At 42.5% G+C, this 20,149-nt stretch overlaps 1 protein-coding gene and 1 long non-coding RNA gene across 2 annotated transcripts in view; one reads left to right on the forward strand and one right to left on the reverse strand.

Annotated features, from left to right (window-relative positions):
* TNR (tenascin R) overlaps positions 1 to 20,149 on the reverse strand; it is a 413,725-nt gene that overhangs the window by 225,149 nt on the left and 168,427 nt on the right. The window lies entirely within an intron of this gene.
* On the forward strand, positions 1,245 to 11,823 carry LOC111539370. The gene is made up of 2 exons (XR_002730650.1): positions 1,245 to 1,561; positions 10,215 to 11,823. It is a non-coding gene; the product is annotated as an uncharacterized LOC111539370 (long non-coding RNA).

The following is a 20,149-nucleotide window of genomic DNA, read 5'->3' on the forward strand; positions in this document are numbered from 1 at the left end:
AGTTTACTGTTAACCAAAAACCAGAAGCATAAAACCATGAAGAGTCAAAAGTAGCTGCCCCAAGTTATCCCTGAGTTTAGCCTTGAATAGGAGGATTTGGCTAGAAGGCTCCTTCCAACCATGAGTTGCATGACTATAAGATTATCACCAACCATCTTACTGCCAGCTTTACATGAATGTGTTGTTCAATGATTTGAAGCTTCTCTAGACCTTATTCAAAGCAAAGTACACAGGCTCAGACAGCCTGCTCCACCCCTGGATACTTATATAGAATAATCATGTAGAAAGTATCAAATTGGGGGCAGCCAGGGCTGCAACTTGAGTTCCTGGGCCCCTCTGCAAATACATCTCCAAATAAGAAGACTGACAGCCTTGTTGGCATGTAACTAAATACAGAGCCATTCTGAAGATGTGCTCCTTGGCCACTGGGGAAGGCCATCCTTTGGTTTTGGCCTCAGCTCTTTGCCCTTTGATTCTTTTACACCTCCTCAGCAGAAGGGTAACAATCTAAACACCAAGCTCAACACATCCAGATCAGTTAGCAGGCAGTTTTAGCCACATATAGCACAACACGAGTAATGTTCATGAAGGATGAAGCATATTCAAGTGCATAAAGGACTGGTATACTGCCTGGTACAGAACCAAACCTGATTCTAGCATACATCGTTCATCTTTTTCTAAATCCAACTTGTACCAAAATACATTATGACAAAAACTGTCTCTCTAAGCTCTGTGAAAACAAGACCTTTTCTGGCAGGATTCCTGGTGCAGCCTGTCCTCTCTCCAAGCAGGACCCCCCATCATCCATAATGGCTGCTCAGTAAGCCTGGGTGTCCCTGTTACACTCACCTTCTCTAACTCTGCCTTTTTGGTGGTTTGGCCTCTCAGCCTCCCTGACTATCTTCCTCTTGCTCCTTCTCAGTCTCAGTTGTGCTCTTCTGTATTTGCGTACATGTGTCTGGTTCCTCTGTTGCCCCCTTTCATGGACCCAGGGAGGCACTAGTACTCCTGTGTCCTCAGCACAGTCCCCTTCCTTGGGCAGACAAACTCAGAAATGGCCCCCATGATCCTTGCCTCCTGGTACTCATGCCCTTATGTAGTCTCCTCGCCATGAGTGTGTGTGGGACCACTGATGCACTTCTAACCAACAGCATATAGCAAAACGGTTGAGATGTCATTTCCATGATTATGTTGTGTACAATTGTGACATCTTGTTGGCAGACTCCCTCCCTTGAAGGTTTTGATGAAGCAAGAAGGCACGTTGGAAATGCCTATGTTTCCAGTACAAGACAGGGAGCTGAGGATGTCTCCCCCACTGCCCAGTAATTGCCAGGAATTGAGGGCAGCCTCTCATAGATAGTCAGCAGGAATCTGAAGCCTTCAGCCCCACGAGCCAGAAGGAACTGAATTCTGCTAACAACCACATGACATTGGAAGCAGACTTTTCTCCAACTGAGAAGAGACCACAGTACTGGTCAACATCTAGGTTGTAGCTTTCAGATGAGACCCTCAGCCAGAGGACCCAACAAAGCCATGCACAGACTCCTGACCCACAGAAGTGGTATGATAATGTGTGTTGTTTTAAGCCACTAAGTTTGTGGTAATATTATTCATAGCAGTAAATAACCAATATACATCATACTTGAAGCACCCAACAATATGACTATTCAGTTTCAAAGACTGTTTAGATTCAACAATGTGTGAGGAGGATAACAGGAAACATCTACCCTAACATCCTTTTTTGCAGAATTCCCTCTCTCCAGCACCTTGGACAGTCCACATCCAATCTCAACTTGAACTTTGACAGCTTTGAGAAGCTCACTGTCGTACAACATAGCCATTCTACCTACGGACAACTCTTTCTGTCTTTTTTTTTTTTTTTTTAAATTATCTTATATCTATGCCACACTTATTCTATGCTATTCACTACTCTATAATGTATATGCATCATTGAAATTATTTCTCACAGTAATTCTATTAGTTCAGTACTATTAATATTTACCTTATAAATATGAGGAAACTAAAGCTCAGAGAAGTTAGGCAACTTTTCCAAAATGAGTGTATTAGACAGATTTTAACCCAATGCTGTCTAACTCAAAGCCATATTCTGAACAACTATGACATACTGCTCCATTCCTGTTAGAATGTTCCTCCTTATGTTAAACCAAACTCTTCCTTTTTCTGGTACCCCCTTATTGATCCCATGGGAGCTTTACAGGATAAAAATTGTATTTCTCTTCCACAGGAAAAATTTTAAGATGTTTAAAAATAGTTATTATGTTTCGTCTTTCTTTCTTTATTACAATTTTTTTAAAGCACCCTCCTTAAAAACTCAGTATGGAGAAGGATGAATAGGCAGAGCAGCAAGAAATCTTAGGGCAGTGAAACTACTTTGTGTGATACTGTGATGGTGGATACATGTCATTATACATTTGTCCAAACCCAAAATATATACACCAAGAGCAAATCCTAATGCGAACTGTAGAATAATGATGTGTCAGTTTAGGTTAATCAATTATAAGAAATGTGCCACTCTGGTGGGAGATGTTGATAGCTGGGGAAGTTGTGCATGTGTTGGGGTAGGGACACATGGGAAGTATCCGTACCCTTCATTCACTTCTGCTGTGAACCTAAAACCGCTCTGAAAACTAAAGATCTATTTTTAAAAAAATTTCACTATACAAACAGACAAATGAACAAAAACCCTTCTATGGGGAATGAAGAGAAACTAGTTAATGGATATATGGTTTCATTTGCAGTGATGGAAATGCTTTGAAATTAGATAGAGTTGGTGGTTGCACACACTGTGAATGTACTAAATGCTACTGAATTGTTCACTTTAAAATTGTCAATTTTATGCCATGTGAATTTCATTATAATATATTTTTAAAATTCCTCCCCCAAAATGCATTATGGATATTTCAAACATAGAAAATGATAAACAGAGTGAATTAATATGGACCTATATATCCAACCACCAGCTTAAGAAAGAAAACATTGTAAATAGAATAAGAATTGTGTTTTTCCACCACATACTACCTTGCCCTCCCTTTCCACTGAGACATAACCACTACTCTGGATTTGGTAGTTCTCACTCCCATGAATTTCTTTATTACTTTACTTCATACATTTGTATCACTGAACAATAAATATCATTATTGTACATGTTTTTAGATGTAAATAAATGCTATCATATTTTAGGTATTCTTATTCAACTTCCTTTTTCCATTCTAATTATGTCTGTGAAATTCATGAATATACCACATTTTCTTTATCCATTCTCCTGTTGATGGACATTCAGGTTATTTCTGTTTGTAGCCATAACAATGAATGCTGCTAGGAGCATACTTATATGTGTCTTCTTATACACAAGTGCAATAACTTTTTTAGGTTATATAGCTAGAAATACCTTTAGCTCTACCAGCCATTGCCTAGTTACTCTTATGGCAAGCTTCTGAGATGACTCACCATTGTATTTGTCCTCCCTGGAGAAGTTCTGGCTTGTCAGGAACACTGGTACAGGAAAATGAGACGATTGTCTCTTTTGTCGTAGATAGAATATGTCTAGCAGTGGTCTGAGATTGCAGAAAATGTTTTAGCAGTCTTACACCTTGTAATCTGCTATTGATATTTTTGTCAGACAGTAAATCTTAAGTATTTTTCACATGAAGTTTTCTTAAACCAGGTATCCCCAGTCTGTACCTGCACAGGTTTTGTTTTAAACCTGAATGCGGGACTTTAGTTCTATCCCCGTTGAATTTCACCTTGTTAGTTTTAGCCAGTCCTATAGTCTGTAGAGATATTTTGAGTCCTAACTCTGCTGTCACATCCATGAACTCAATAATCATGCTTTCTGCATCTTCATCTGATTTGATAAAATAAAGGATACTGCCAAAGATAAAGCCCTGTGATTTATGGAAAGATGTTCTCAGATGTTGATGTAATCAGTTGCCTGGGCATGACTGATCAATTAACCATGATGTAGCTCTCAATTTCTATTCAGTCCACAAGAATATCAAGGCAAACTTTGTCAGGGGCCTTGCCATATTGGCGGTATTTAGCTGATTTACATAACTAGCAATCTGGTGGAATATGGAAATGGGATTCCACTTAATATGCCTTGTTCTCAGTGAACCCATGCTAGTTTGAAGTGATTACTGCTTCTCATCCAAGAGGCCATAAACCATTTGAATAGTAATTCATCTTAGGATTTCTATGATGATCAGTATCAAATCCAGCAGGCTGTACAATCTGAAATCTGCTTTCTTTCTACAAAAAAAAAAAAAAAAAAAATCCAGTTTTTCTCATCTCTATTCTTTTGGTATCTTTCCCTTAATCATTTCTAAATTGTGGTTTTATGAGCATTTATACACGTTTTTAAAATTCTGGCATAAAACTTGTCAGATTTGAAAACTTTTAAAGCCTCTGGGTGACCACTTAAATTTGTTTATCCAGTTTGAGTTTCAAGATTATTTTAACAAAATCGATTTTGTGCCTCTCTGTTGAAAGATCTTGCCTTTTGGTAAAGAAATAAAATACTTGAGTGATTCTCCTTTCTTTTCTCATCTTTAACCTTGCACCAAGTTCCCCAGGCAGTGAGCTTGTCCCTTCCTTGTTCTTCTAATTCAGAACATAGCTACTGAAAGCTGTTTTTGTTGTCTCTGGCATTTTTCTGAAGTATCTGCTCATTCTGAGTGTTAGCCTGTCTGGCACTATTCTTACAGGCTTATAATACTCTATTGTATTTGTCTTTGGTTATGTGTTTCTCTTTCCATCTTTTCTACATGGTATTAATATATTGAATTCACTGAACAGCATTCTGGGTTGCCTCACTATTATTTCAGGTTGTCACCTCATTTCTCTCCTCTCTCTTCAGAAACAATGCTATTGCTTGTCTACTTCTGAAGGAGATAAGGGGACCCAGCATTCAAACAATTGGAAAGCAGCATAATCATCATACATACATCGCTTTCCAGGCCAGCTGCACCTCCTATGATTGGTTTCTTCCTCCTTTCTTCTCTTCCCTTCACCAACATGGAGGCAAAGAATAGCAGAGAACCAGAAGAAAACCATGAATTAATGGATGCAAGAGGCTTTTTAGCCTCCTTGAGCTCTTTGGCCCCATAATTGGTAGGGTTTTATGGTACTAGAGATGCTCACTGGATCCATTGTTATCTGCTTAAGCCTGAATTAAGACCTGATTTTCAGAGGAGGAAAACACAGAAGCTAACAAACTCTGCTGTATTCAGAACTTAAAGAGTCAAACAAATCTAAATTGCAAAATGGTAGGAGTGTATCTAAGGAAAGAAACTGGTTGGAATGATTCATATTCATTTCTTCCCACATTAGAGACGGGACTTTTCTATAATGGCTTGGTACGTATAATGTTGCAGTACACAGTCCCTTATTCTGGACACCTGTGAGACTCATGAAACCTGGGCCCGAGTCTGTTTTCAGTGGCCATGATCCATTGGCAAGAATATTAAAATAGACCACTTCAGCTGGGGACCACTCCTCACATATCACAACCTCTTTCCCCTTTCTGAAGCAAACTTCCAGCCCTGAAATATGAGAAAACTCACATGACTTCCTGCCAACACCTGTGGAAGAAGAATAAGAGGGCTAATGACACAATATATTGTAAATCTCCTTGGCAAAAGAGGTTACATTATATTTTGATGTACGCGATGGTGCTCAAATCTAGTAGGTGTTCACAATGTTAGCTCCTCCTTTTCTATAGGCTACATTGTTACATTTATTTTCTCACTCTGTAAGCAATTTTTCCAGTCCATTTTTTCTCCAGCACTGAAGAAGCCTGATGGCAATTTTATAAATTCAGTCTCCCAAGTTCTCTAACCAAGTCTTCCACACTCACCATCATTCAATAAATGCTCAACTCAGACACATTTATATGCCCAAGTGCCTCACATGGCCAATGATTCCTAAGTGCTAAACAGATTTGTTCTGGACTTGGAGTCTGAGCCTAAGGAGCGAGGCTGAGATAATTTAAGTGCCTCTTGTAACAGAAGGTAACTGGAATTCAATAGAGATAAATGTAAAATATTGAACTAGGGAGCTGAACCATAGACAGGGTAGAATTCTAAATGGAAAGGTTATGGCTGAATGACTAAGCAGGGGAGAACACACACCACACCCAAGGAATTCTTGCAGAAATACAAGTCTCGGGTGGACCCTGCAGAGAACAAGAGACAGGATGTGGTAGAACAGCATGGCCAAAGGAGAGCCACTGGGGCTCAGTAAAGGCCACTGCTTGGAAGTCTCCCTCCTGATGCAGACTGTCTGACAAGGGACAGAGGGATTTGGCTGGCTATGTAAAGCTGCCAGTTTTTAGCTGCTGTCATGAGCAGTCAATTTTGCTTTTTCTCTGCCAGGCTCCAAACACCAGAAGTAAAACATCTAATGATAACCTGAGGCATTGGCTGTGTCTGCTAGGAAAACGAAAACAAAAACAGCCACTCAGGTTGATTAATTCAATCAAATGATTGGCCAAGTTCCATGAAGAGATCAATAGAATCAGTGGTTTGACCAAATGGAGAGGCCGAATCAGGGAGTGTGATTGATCCCATCACCCCGTGTAGATTCAGCCAAACAAGGAGATGTATTTGCCCGTGAAAGGGTCTCTTGTGTTCCCACAAATTTGTCTTGCAATGAGTCCATGACATTGGCATGGGCCTGAAATACATCTGACATGGTTCTCCCTTTTCCTTCTTTTAAAGTATGTTTTTATACAATTAATGTAAGGGCAGGAATTTGCCCTCTCTTAGATTGGCCACACCAGGAAAAGAAAAAGGGAATAGGGAAAGCCAGTAAAAAGGCAAGTGGATGAACATAGGCTATGATTCAACAAGTTTTCAGAGCAGTCAACACATTTCTTGGGACACAAAAATTACTTGCACTATTTTCTGGACAAGATCCATCAACACTTAGCAAACTAGCAACCCCCCATGAAAGCACTTCATTCCTTAGCTAACGGTTTGCCTATTTCGTGCTCCTCAATAGCCTATCAAAGGGTATACACCAGTTACTAGCCTTGGGAACAACAGAGGTGACACAAGCCCAATTTCTCCCTTTGCTTAGCCTCCTCAATGTCCACTTTGAGATCTCCCAGTCCGTAATGAAGAGGGCATCCATCAATTAAATTAGGGCAGCCTAACAAAGCTCTGTAGAGTGTTGACATATATACTAAGCTCTTTTGGCCCAAGTTCCAAATTCATTCCTCGCTTTTGGCAGGAAGCAGCGTGGAGACTTCTGCTGGGAAAACGCCTCGTTATTGGAATGCATGAGAAAGAGGAGCTGTGAGTGCTAGTATTGTCCTCACACACACTCTCCTGCCTTCTATCTTCCAATCAACTATGAACAATTGGGTCCTTTCTGACAGGTTGGCTGGGTGATAAAGGTTCTGTTTTACATCCCTGTGTATTAGCAAAGTGCTTTCTCTAAGGCTCATGCCACCCTTCTCCAACGTTCACAAAACCCCCTGAAGAAGCCAGGCTTGTTTGCTTTCCTCCATCACTTCAGAAACTGGTGTGCGCCGAATCTTCATTCTTTAGACCAGAGTCACAGTCAGACTTTCTAGAGAAGCAGTTGTTGATTTAGACAATGATTAGCAAAAGCACAATTATTAGCTTTAAAAGTGCTCTCAAGGTGATCTGTAAACATCAACAAGCCAAATTGCAGAAAGCCTGCTCTGCTCTCCAGGCCCCTGACTTCTTCAAGGCAGTTGGCAGCTTATGGAAAATGACATGTACCTGTGTCCTCCCTGGCAGAGGCCCTGAGGCCTCCCTCCTGCTGCCTGTCCTGTCTCTCTGACCAACCCAAGCAGGATGGGCGGCTGTGAAGTGGGCACCTGGATTTGGACCCATTGCACCAGAGGTTCCCTCATTAGCATTCAGTTGTTATGCTTTCCTGGGGCCTTTTGTGGTTTACAGGATGGGAAAGAAACCTCTCCTCAAGAGCCTTAGAAAATCTCGGGAGTGGTGGTTCTTGATTAATCCAGTTAATCAGTAAATTACATAATTAATATATCAAATGGTACCTAGAGGCTCAGAATATTTAAAAAGAATGTTGCACTGGTTGCACATTTTGATGCTGATTCTAGACATTCCTGGGGACAGCTTCAGAATTTCCATATAGGAGGGGCTTCAGGGTGCAATTTGGTTTGAAGGGGGGAGCTTCAGATGAAGGGAACGCATTTAAATTAAATGTTTATTTGGGGTGTTTTTTTGGGAGGGAAGTTCAGCTGGAGACTGGGGCCACTCCTGAACACACCTACACACTGATTTCTGAGCTCTTCTGAATTCTTGCTGTATCGAAGCAGGCAGGCCCTGGGAACCCAGATGGCTTTTGATAAAGCGCTCACCTCCAATTTTCTCTCCCCTCTGCCAGCTTCTTGTTCTGCCCTTGGCTCTTTGCCTCCCCTGTGTCTGCCTTCCCTCTTCAGCTTTCTACCTGCAGCCTTGCCCTTTCCTTCACCACTAACTTTGTTTCAAAATCTATCTCCTCTTTATCTCAGTCTAGTAATAAATGGCTAGAAGGCAGGAATGCCCAAGGGACTGCCATAAACCAGAATTATGACATAGCATCCAAGGCTAAAAGCTGAGATCACTATTCGAGTTTGAGAGCAAATGTTTTACATGGTTCAGCCCATAAAGAATCCTGGATCTTAAGAAAATCACAAAAGTTTGGCTTTGTTTTCTTTTTACAAATAAGAACAAACAGGATGACTCTGCCAAGCCAGACATTTTGTTTCCGAGCATGCTGCCTTTCTAAGAGTGGGCGAGGACGTGTTGCTTCTTCCTGGGGCTCCTGTCTTTGTAACCTTTTACCTCTCCATCCCCACTCCCATCCCCACCAGAGGTGACATCACAGAGCAGGAATGGGTGAATCTACAAACAAGGTCAGACAAACCAGTGGAGGATGAAAACAATAGGTTGACCTTTACAAATATACGGTATTGGATTTGAAAGGGCTTGAGCCCAGAGATCAGGAGCCAAGGGTAAAGGCCCTGAATACTAATGCCACCCACTGGGAGCAATTCCATGTAAGGAAGTTATTTCTCACTGAGATCCTACTCTAGAAAATGTCCTTCCAGGATCCCCTGAGTGAGAGAGCAGGGAAATCGGAACGCTTATACATTGTTGGCATAATACTTTGGAGTGTAAATCAGTGACATGTATCCAAACCTTTATAGACACACATTGACTTTTTCCTTCAGCATTACTTTCTAGGACTTTACCCTCAGAAAACAATTAAGAAAGTGCACAAGACTTACTTGAAAGGATGCTCATCAAAGTACTGTTAGAAATACTGAAAAATGAAAAATGATCTATGTGTCCAGTAATGATTCTAGTTAAATAAATTACAGTGTATCATACAATGAAATACCATGAAACTACTAAAAAATGAATTACATTTACTGACATGTTCATAAGGTATTTTGGGTGGGAATGAAAGGCAGGAAGGATGTGAATTGAAATAAGACTCAGACCTGGCCCCCAAAAAGCAGGCACTCTAATAGGGGATGGACAACAGGTAGAATCTTGAAAAGGCTTTCAAAAGAAAAGACAAGACAATCAGATGCTGGTTGATTATTTTGTATTGTTTCCACAAAACTCCTTGTTGTTCTATACAAGGTTTAAATTACTCAGCCTCAAGCAGAGAAAGAAGAAAATAAAGAACACTACATTAGCTTGGGAACATATCCCTGAATAAACGAGAGTTCATTATGGACTCTTAGTACATCAAAATCCAATTAATTCATTAGCTCTGCACTTGCATTTTTATTCTTTCCCCCCAGCTGCCAGCCTTTTACCCTATGATGTAGTTTACTAGCAACCCCAAAATGGGGTGAGTAGGGGAAATAAAAAGGAGATAAAATCCAAATGAATCGATTTGCTACTTGTTAAGTACGATGGACGCAAGCGGGTGGTGAAGGCAGGGAGGAGTACCGACAACATGGTGTTTGCGAGGCTCTGGCAGAGGCCCTGCCTTGCAGGAGAACAGCCTGTGCGTTGCACATGGGCCCTGAGTAGAAGGTGAGTGAAGGAGTCCATGTGTAGTCCTTGGAGCTATAGGGGACCCCAAGCCACATGCTACCTGCTGCAGATTTTCTGGGATTGCCAGTGACAAAGGGGGTTCAGCCGGAAGGGGATCTTCCTCTTCTGACCACCCACCCTTGAATTCTTTCTTTTCAGAAACATGACTCCTACAGTCACCATGGAGTCTTTGAGTGACATGAGGTCTCCATGTCATGGATGGCCAGGCAGCTGCTGAATGAGGCATGCTCACGTTCTGATTCCCCAGATTAATCAACCTCACTCCCGCTGTCTATTCCTATCCCTCTGCAATCTCCTACTCTCCTACTCACTTGAATATCATAAATCTACATTTTTTTGTCCACAAGGAGAAAATAATTCTTATAACTTTAGTCCCTAGACTGTTACTTTTCAAAGTACTCTTTAGGGAACAGAAATAGAATGCATCAAATCATGTCTGCAGCTACTGTCCCTACTGAAATGTGGTACATCTTGTGTGCCGTCAGCCTCCATGGCCTTATATTCTTTTCCACAAAACCATTACTCGTGTTTTTCTTTTCTGTCCTGTTTCCCTCAGCCTGAGTTGCATTTTTAAAAATGGTATCTCAAGATCTTTAAGACACCTACAGTGGTTACCCTTATATCAGTCTTCCTGTTCAAGTCTTGGCATGAAAAATTTAAGACCTCAGATCTCCTAAAAATCATGTGTGTATAATTACTTTTAATTTTGTTTGGAACAAAATTTCAGTGTAAATTTCCTACGAGAAAAGAAGGGCCTGGGATATGTGCATTGGAAAAGGAAAGGTGGCCCAGGTCAAGGTATTTCCACTGGACCATCCACCAAGCAAGTCCCTGAGAGCTCACAGGGCTGATGAGCCAGGATGTGCACAATGAAAGTTCAATCTAGACAGAAACAGCCTTTCGGGGCTGACTTGATGATTGACTTGCAGCAGAACCTTGTGCCATCCCCCAAGCAGTCAGATGATGTTATTTAGAAAACACCTCAGAGCCACAGCAATGAGGAAATGATGGTTGAAGCATCTGCGGGTCTAACATGGCCATGCGAAGAGCATCTCTGTTGTGATGTTCATGTCATACCAAGAACTCTTTCTATCTAAGGTGGAAAGTGCAGTCTGGTGGAAGAGAGTGGGGAGTGAGAAGCAGGAACCTGGGACCTTCACCCCCGTGTGCCCTGCACAAGCCCCTCCCTGCCCTGGAACTCATTTGCCTCTGCTACGAAATTGCAAGAGAAGTAGGGGCTTTCAAAGCACCTGCCCCCTCCCACCCCTTGATCATTCTAGGAATCTCTGATACTTTCATGTGAATGAAGTAGGATGAATATTCTTAATGAGCTTCTGCCAGTCTCACATGTCTTATGATTTAACCTTAAAAAATCAAGGAAAAAAAGACTGGAGAAATTAACGATTAAAATGCCATCTGGGCATTTCTTTATTTCAACTTTCCTGTCATCCTCATGTCCCTAAACCAAGGATAACAAGTTAGCAGATATATTTCTTTACAATAACATAAGTCTGCCAAAACATTACATAAGTCTGCCAAAACATTTTTAAGTTTCTTGTTTGACCTTGCGGAAGGCAACACAAGCTCCTACAGCTGACAGATCCTCTCAAGCCCAAGCCTCTGTGGTCCCAGAGCAAAGTCCCACTCAGGTCCAACTGTGGACAGGCAGGTGCCCATTCAAGGACTGCTTTTTAGGTTTCTTTTCATATACTATCACCCTCATTTAGTAAATACTTATTTAGCTGTCTGAAGTATGATGATGAATCACTACTATTCTCTCTTTAAACCTATAACCTAACCGCTCTTTTTCCGTGTTGATAGCTAGTTTCTACCTGTTTCATGTAATTGTTTAAAGAGGCTTAGGGTACACAAAACAAGCTTTGTGGGCATCACTCAGCAATCAATTTGTCCTCTTAATAGCTCCATCCCTTCCCATAGAGAAGATCCTTCACTTTACAAGAGGTGCTCAGGTTTGAAATGATCCGTCTCCCTCCATCCATCAGTCCTTTGCACCTCTTGTCTGCCTCTTTGCACTATGTGCTCTCCTTTTGCATGGGTCCTTCTGCTTATTTCACTCTCTGAGGATCTGGAGCCTGTTATCTGGTGTATCCAGTCCTCTGCCTCCCATCCAATCCTGGATCAATTGCTGGAGCCCTGCAAGTCACTTCATCTCTGTTCACAGTTTCTGCTGCAAGGCACAATGTAGAGAAGAGCAATGCGCTGAGGCTAGAGTTCACAGGAACCCTCTTCTTAGGGACTTGAGACTCTTGAAGGAAGCCATAATGGCTTCCAGATAGATGAAATGGAATGCAATGAAGGCAAGGCAATTTCACTCTCCTCAGTGCAGACTGCACTGAAACGGAAGAGCCTGCCTTCATTTTGATGCCAATAGTAAGGAAAAGTTCCTCTGAAGGGGTTCTCTCTCTTGCCCTGCTCACTTTTCTATTTAAGTAAGAGGCTTTTTTTTTTTTTTTTTTTTTTTTTCTAGTCTCAGTATTTTTATTCTACTTTCTATGCAGGGACTGCCAAGGAAGGGTCCTTGGTTGGCCAGGAAGGAGAGGAAACACAGCACTGAAAGTGAGGATGAGAGAAGGCACAGCAAGCCAATAAGTTGACCCTCTAGGAGATGGCAAAACACTACCCAAAGGGCTAGGAAGAAATTTGCAGCTCAATTGCACCTGCTATGGACATCCCATTTTTCTCTTATTTAATTAGAGGCACATGTGTTGAACACAAGAGATAAAGGCATCTACAGACAGGTCTTCAAGAGCGCTTCAAGAGTGCTCTCCACTAGCCCTCCTTCTTCCCCACCCCTTTAGTCCGACCAGCACAGGGCTGTCCCATGCATGAACATCCTCCCAGCATCCCAAATTGTGTCCACAAAAGATCCAAAAATTTAATCCCCAGATATTTACTAAGGTCAACTATTGTTCCCAGCTGATACCGGGCAAGCTGTATACAACTGGATCTCTGCTTTCAAGCAGCTGACGATATAATTGTTGGAACAAGACAGAGACAAATGAAACAAAGAAAACTGGCATAAAACCATATATCACTCTGTGATGAAATTTGTGGTTTTTGCAGTTTTGTTTTGACCAGTACTCATAGAACTGTCAGCGATCGATAAAATGCTTGCCGGTGATATCAATATGTCATCAAAATTAATAGCACACCATGACTGAGCTCCATTTATTCACTCATTCAACAAGTACTTATTAAGCACTTACTCTAATGATATTTTTGCATTTGCAAAGAGCTTTACAGTTTGCTAAACACTTTCACAGTGGCTTATTTGATTCTTATTAGGCAGGCATATTTACAGGAGATGGACAATGAGACTCAGAAAGGTAGGTAGTTTTCCAGATTCCCAAGTTAATGAGCCTGAGATCCAAGACTATAGCTCTCCCTGGTCAATGGCGTACCCTCTTCCAGTCTGCCCCTGAGGCTCAGCCAGAAACAATGGCTGTACATTTGAGTCAATATGGTTAGCTGGAGGCCATGACCTTATGCATCCTATCCACCCCTCCTTCACATACAATTATGGATAAAAAGGCTTTCCTTCAAGTTCTATAAAGAGGAGTCCTAGCAATATCATCTATAGGTTTTGTATAGATCTGCACACACACACACTTTCCTGGCCCTTATACTCTGCTTCTTTCATCCCTGCTCCTTTTGTGTGGAGAAGACCAAACTGCTGATTTGTGATCTTTGTGAATGTCTCCAGAGGCCCAGGATGAACTTTACAAACCCACCTCAATTTCAAGCTGAGGGGCAGGGTCATTTGCACAACTCTCTCCATCTTTCTTACCCCTCAAACTCTGATTAAAATGGTAATTGAGGGCAGTTGGGGTGGGGAGGAGAAAAAGGAAAGGAGTTGAGCTTTGTATGAGGCTAAAACAGGCAGCTGCTTTCATTACCACCTGGAGAGGGTGTGTGGGGGGTGTTCATGTGTAGGGTGGACATGAGTGACATGACATGAATGGATTTGGTTGCTTTAGTCTATGCCATAGCTGACTATATCCCCAAGGACTAGGATACCAAGACTGATAGGTAAAGATTCCCCATGAATCAGAGTGAGTGCCTTTTCAATTACCACCGTTGAATTTATCTTTTTCCCTCTTCCCTCCTTCTTTCTTTTTCCTTTCATTTTCCCCCTTTCTTCTTTTGTCCCTTCCTCCTTCTCTCTCTTTTTCTTTATAATGTTCCCCCTTTCACAAATCTATTCCTTATAGCACAAATGACCCCTTTGTAAAAGAAGTCATCGCTGCCGGGCGCGGTGGCTCAAGCCTGTAATCCTAGCACTTTGGGAGGCCGAGACAGGCAGATCACGAGGTCAGGAGATCGAGACCATCCAGACCGACCAAGTGAAAAAACAACAAAACGAAAAAATAAAAGGAAAAAAAAAAAAACTAGCCGGGCGAGGTGGCGGGCACCTGTAGTCCCAGCTACTCAGGAGGCTGAGGCAGGAGAATGGCGTAAACCCAGAAGGCGGAGCTTGCAGTGAGCTGAGATCCGGCCACTGCACTTCAGCCTGGGCGACAGAGCGAGACTCCGTCTCAAAAAAAAAAAAAAAAAAAAAAGAAGTCATCGCCATTAAACTGCATTCTAGACTCCTTTGCAAAAAACAATACTCACTACCAATATCTCCAAATACTTCAATAATGTTTTTTCTCCCACACCTTTCCTAAATAGAAACATCTCTTTCTTCACATGATACAAGAATCTCCAGGTTTTTTCCTTCTCCTTCCCTCACCCAGCAGGACCCAGAGATGGTGTTGACATTCCTTGAGGTCCATGTAGATTGCTGTCATTTACTGTCTTCCAGACCCACCTCCATTTAGAATTGTGGCACTCTCTGCTCTTCAGCCAGCCCCACTCATCATCAGAGTTGGCTCTAACCCATCTAGCACCTCAACCTTAAAGTTTCTTTACCTTCTGAACTAAAAACCTCTGTCTGCAACCCATCCTGGAGACCCACGACCTTGGCTCAGTTGAGAAGCTGTCATAACATGGGACTGCTCCACCTTTAGAACATTCACCTTGTCATATCCCCCCCTGACCACCCTCTCCTTCTCCTTCTCTCTCTTTTATGCCTTTTTCAAACCCCATCTTCTGTTGAATTTCAGTAAGAATATGATGCTGTAGTTAATGTTTACCGGAAGCTTTCTATGTGCCAAACCCTGTGTGTCTATTATCTAATTTATCCTCACAACAACTCCATAGATGTAGGTGTTATTACTGTCTCCATGTTACAGGTGAGGAAGCCTCAGCTTAGAGCAATTTCCTCAAAGTCACACAATTAACAAATGTGTTAAAAAGCTGGCAAGTTCCCCAGAGCTTATACTGCTGGTTTGTATGCTAAAACCCTTCCATTTTGCCCTGTCCGTTAACTCATGCATGACTCCACTTCCTCTCCTATCTGCCCTGAAAATCTGGATGCATGACTTCTCCCTCCACTGAGCCACACCTTTGCATTTTCCACTCCTTGTCCTTCTGCTGCTGTCACCCCACTAACCTCCAGGCTTGAATCCATCCAACTACCGGCATGTTTTACTCCAGCCCTGGGCCGAAGAGCCCCCACATTCATACTTTGGTTGAAATCTAACGTCAATGCCGCTTTACTTGTGTCGTCAGAGGCCAAGCTCCAAAAAGAGCATCAGGCAGAGTAGGGACCATCAAAGGCAATCCTGGCACAACCACCAGAGTCCAAGTGAAACTTTACATAGGGATGTGCATGCCTTCCATGGAACCAGGCCTATTTTCCCTCAAGGAAGAAGCCATCAATAAAACAAATAAGGAAACAACACCCTAAGGAGAAATGTAAATTCAGTTGAAACTTCCTGATGCCTGCAGTCTCATGAGAAGCACCCTCACCCTCAGCAGTCTGTGCTGTGTGAGCACCTTCTGCACCTGGACTGGACAGGAGCAAAGACCATGGTCTGCTGCTGCTGACGGCACTGACATGTGCTGATGTTAATGAACTCACACGGAGGTCAGCAGAATGACTTCAGCCTGAACCTACTGCCTCAGTTGGCTTAAAGAGCAGCCACTGCCATTTCATTCATTCACTCATTCATTCATTCAACAATTTCTTGAACGTCTTGAGTTAAGCAGCGAGGATACCATAAAGAATATGACATTTACATCTGGAAATATTTAAATTCCTTAGTAATCAAAACTTCATTCCTATATTTACTGTCAGAAAATCACTTATGAAACCAGAAGAGGCTGAGGTATTTTAGTAGAGAATGGGCCCAAAGATAAAAAATGGACAGATAATGTCCCTCTTGATATTCCTCTTGATATTTTCTGAAGAGTGTACAGGAGAGGGACAAGCACCTTTGATGAGGGTCACATTAGTCAATCAGTCATTCATAATGGTCATTATCATCCATCTGTGCTTGCTTGTGTTTACTTCAAGTACAGAAGTGCAGGCTTACTGTAAGAAACTTAGAAAACATAAAAAAAGAAAGATACATATACGATGTATACATAGTATAATTACATGTAACAGAATAACATATAAATTACATATAGAGAGAATATGTATATATTCCAACATCTGAATTTAACTATTTTATCATTTTAGTGTATTCTGTTCCAGTATGTTTGTCTCATTCACATCTTTCTCTAAAATAAAATAAAATAAATTCATCAATATGCTTTCTAGATGCCATTTGATTAGAGCTCATATCCTTTCACCCTACCTAGCCTCCCTAACCATGATTTCGAATTTCCCAAGTGACTTTTTTTTCGTCCAGGGAGACATGCCTCAAGAGAAGGACGCTTAATTTTAATAGCTTAAGTTAAGAAGATTGACTGTAAAATATATTGCGATTTATCCTGAAGCCAAACTCATTATATATCAGTTTGTTTGCATTTGTTGGCAGTTTTTAGTGGTCCAAAATGATCCTCTGATTAGCATGCCTAAGCAGAGGTTGACCATAGAGGTATTTCATACTCCCTGTAATTATTTACAAGTGTGTGTGTGTACACCCTCTGGCCACACTCCACCAGCTACTCTCTGACTTTGATTAAGGGAGAAATAAGTTTGTGTCACCTGCGACCTGCCTTCTGTTTTGTACCAGTAAAAGGTTCTACCCTTGCTAGGGTTGTGAGCCCACCCTCCCTCAGAGCCCTGCTGCTTTTCCAGGAAGCAGCGAGCTGAGGTATGGAGCTAGCATTAAAGCAGCTGTGTGGGAGAGCAGGACAGTGGCTGAGTAATAAAGATCCTGGCTGCTATTTTTTGGAGGGAGAAGGCCTGGCTTGCTAAGCAAAGCAAGATGGAAAGAAGTAACTGGAGAGTGGCTTGTCACACCCACCCAGCCTGACAGCTGGACAGGTGAGTTAGCAAATGCTACACTGTAAGGAATTGCAAGCTATTTTCTGCAAAGTGAGCAAAGACTCTGGGATTAACGACTGTACAGCATGATAGATGTTGCTAAAGAAGGCCATAAATTACCAGCCATAAACCTGGCAAAGCTTATCCGATTGTGTGCTGCAATCTGGGGCACTGGCAGATTTCCAGCGTGGGCTAGGGGTGGCTGGGTGGGTGTGGGGTTTGATGCAGAAGCTGGCAATGCATACTCCTGGCCATAGGGTACAGATGGTGAGCTTGGCGGATGTCCAGCATTGGAGGCTGTGGAGGCAGCAATGCTGCTGGATGAGCTCTGCCTTCTCTGAACAGCAGCCCTTGGTCAGAGATGCTAGAAAAGCCCACAACAAGGCTTGGCATGAGCAATTAAAAAAAACAAAACCAAAAAAACCTCAGTCTTCTTCCCATTTCCTGGGTATGGGATAGATGGCCAAGGAGGGGGCCTTCCTTGGATGAGTCTTGAAGAGGAAGATGAGAGGCGGTGGGAGTAGGCGTGGAGAGAAGACCTGGGATGATGTGTGCTCCCAACCTCCTCTGTCAGGGATCCTAAACCTGGTTAAGTACTGTGGATCTAAACTGAGACTGTGACAAGGACCTTCAGGAGGCCATTACCATGGCCTCAAATGCTGACCAATCTCCAGCCAGACCCAAGTCCAGTTCTCGCATTCCCAAAACTTTCTTCTTTCTCCCCACCCTAGGTGAAATGAAAAGATATCCTCTCCCGATTGTCTTTTTCTGTCAGCCCCTGTGGTTTTAAGAAAAGGTATAAGATAATCAAAGTACAGGAAAAAGAAGAGGAGAGAGAAAAAAGAGGATCAAATGAAAGAAAATATGGGAGTAGGAGTCAAAGAATCTCACCATTTCCTTAGGTGTTTCCCTCCAATCCCCACTACCAAGTGTTGCATCAAACATCACACTGATTAACCTCTAGTGGGAGATATGCAGCAATAAGATATGGAGCTATCTTCTACCTTCTTCCCATCCAGTACACACTTGTACATAGACACACACACAAACTTTTTATACACATACTTTTCAAAAAGTGTCTACTTACCAAGTAACAAAGATCAGCCTCAACAGATAATTGTTCCCTCCTTTCTTTCCTCTCCTATGGTGCAGAAGGCAATACACCTAAGCAACCCTGATCCTTGTGTGTAAGGACTGCAAAGCAGTGAAGGCATGCTGCTTCCTTCTAAGCACTGATGGTCACAGAGGCATGGAAGGCAGATCAAAGGCCAAGAAAGCACATGAGCTCAGCTCTGCATGAAGATAAAGGGTCAGAACAAGGCTGACCATTAGCCTAAGTATTTACTGAGTACCTATTATGTGCTGTGTCAGCCATTAGGGATTCAGTGGTGGACAAAATAGATGTAGTACATTCCTCATGGAATTTAGTAACTAAGCAGTCTGGAGAAGCCATTGGTGCTGTTGACAAAGTATTTCTTGCTCTCTGCCTTATGAAGCCTGGCAGGATTGCACTTTCTGGCCCCTTTAGGTTTGCTGGGGCCATACAGCTTGTGAGTGGAGGTGCACCGTGTCACTTCCAGGACATTGCCAGTGTGAGACCTTCCCATGCAATATTCAAGTTGGTGGCTGTTCTAACAGCCTGGGTCCCTGAGAAACTAAAATAAGCAGAGTCTGCCAGCTAACTTGCAATTGACAGGTGATATGAACAAGAAATCAACTTACATTGTCTTAAGCCACTGAGCATTTGGGAGCATTTGTTACTACAGCATAACCTAGCCTGTCCTGACTGATATACTCCTATCAGGGGCCAACACCTTTATTGAGAATCCACTATGTGCAAGGCCTTGTGCTGGGCACTGTGGTTGGATAGAAGCATTCATGGGTACTAATCTCTACCCTCAGCCTGTCACAACCTGGTTGAGGAACACATGAGGAACATGCCAACCATCATTTTTAGCACATAGACACCCAATAAATGTATTGGTTGCTAAGAGGAGTTTATTAGTCAGACAGAGGTAAAGATGAATATAACTCAAAGGAGACAGAGAGAGTGTCACAGATTGGGTAGTGAGAAAAGACTTCATGGAGTTTGGACTTGAGCTGGGCCTTGGAGGATGGATTGAGTGTACTGAGGTAGAGAGCAGTGCATAGAGTGTTCCCGATGGGAGAGACCCCGCACCACAGTGCACCGGGGGACTGTGTATGATGGGCTTAGGAGGCAGTTGGTAAAAGTTGCTGTCCACACACAAGCAGTGAGAAGGCTAAGTGGTGGGTACCGCAACTGCTAAGTTGAACCAAGTTGGAGCCTGCAGATGCTGGTGGAAAAGTCATCCTCCTGGGAGCTGTGGGGGCAAAGGAAAAGGTGGGGCAAAGCGGATGGCCCAGGCCTGCTCTGCCAAGGGCTGCGATTCAAGACATCCTCATGTAAGGAGCTGTGCCTCCAGCCAGCGGCTGTTTTTTCCCCTCGTTCTCTGCAGAAGGTAATAACCTGTCACCAGAGCAAATAAAGTCTGATTTACATGAAATTTAATGCTAAGCATTTTCCTTTATTCCCCGGCACTGCGGTGGCAGTATGGCAGTGCTGGCACAGCCGGGCCTGCTGTGTGCAGCTGCGAGATTTCACTGGATAGAAGTTTAAAAAGAAATTACTTTTTTGTGACAGGGTCTATCACCATGGGCAGGGGCGTCTCAGTCAGTTTGGCAATTTCCCACCTGTTTTCCCTGAAAAAGA

The sequence above is a fragment of the Piliocolobus tephrosceles genome, chromosome 1 (assembly GCF_002776525.5).
Source record: "Piliocolobus tephrosceles isolate RC106 chromosome 1, ASM277652v3, whole genome shotgun sequence".
NCBI classification, from domain to species: domain Eukaryota; kingdom Metazoa; phylum Chordata; class Mammalia; order Primates; family Cercopithecidae; genus Piliocolobus; species Piliocolobus tephrosceles.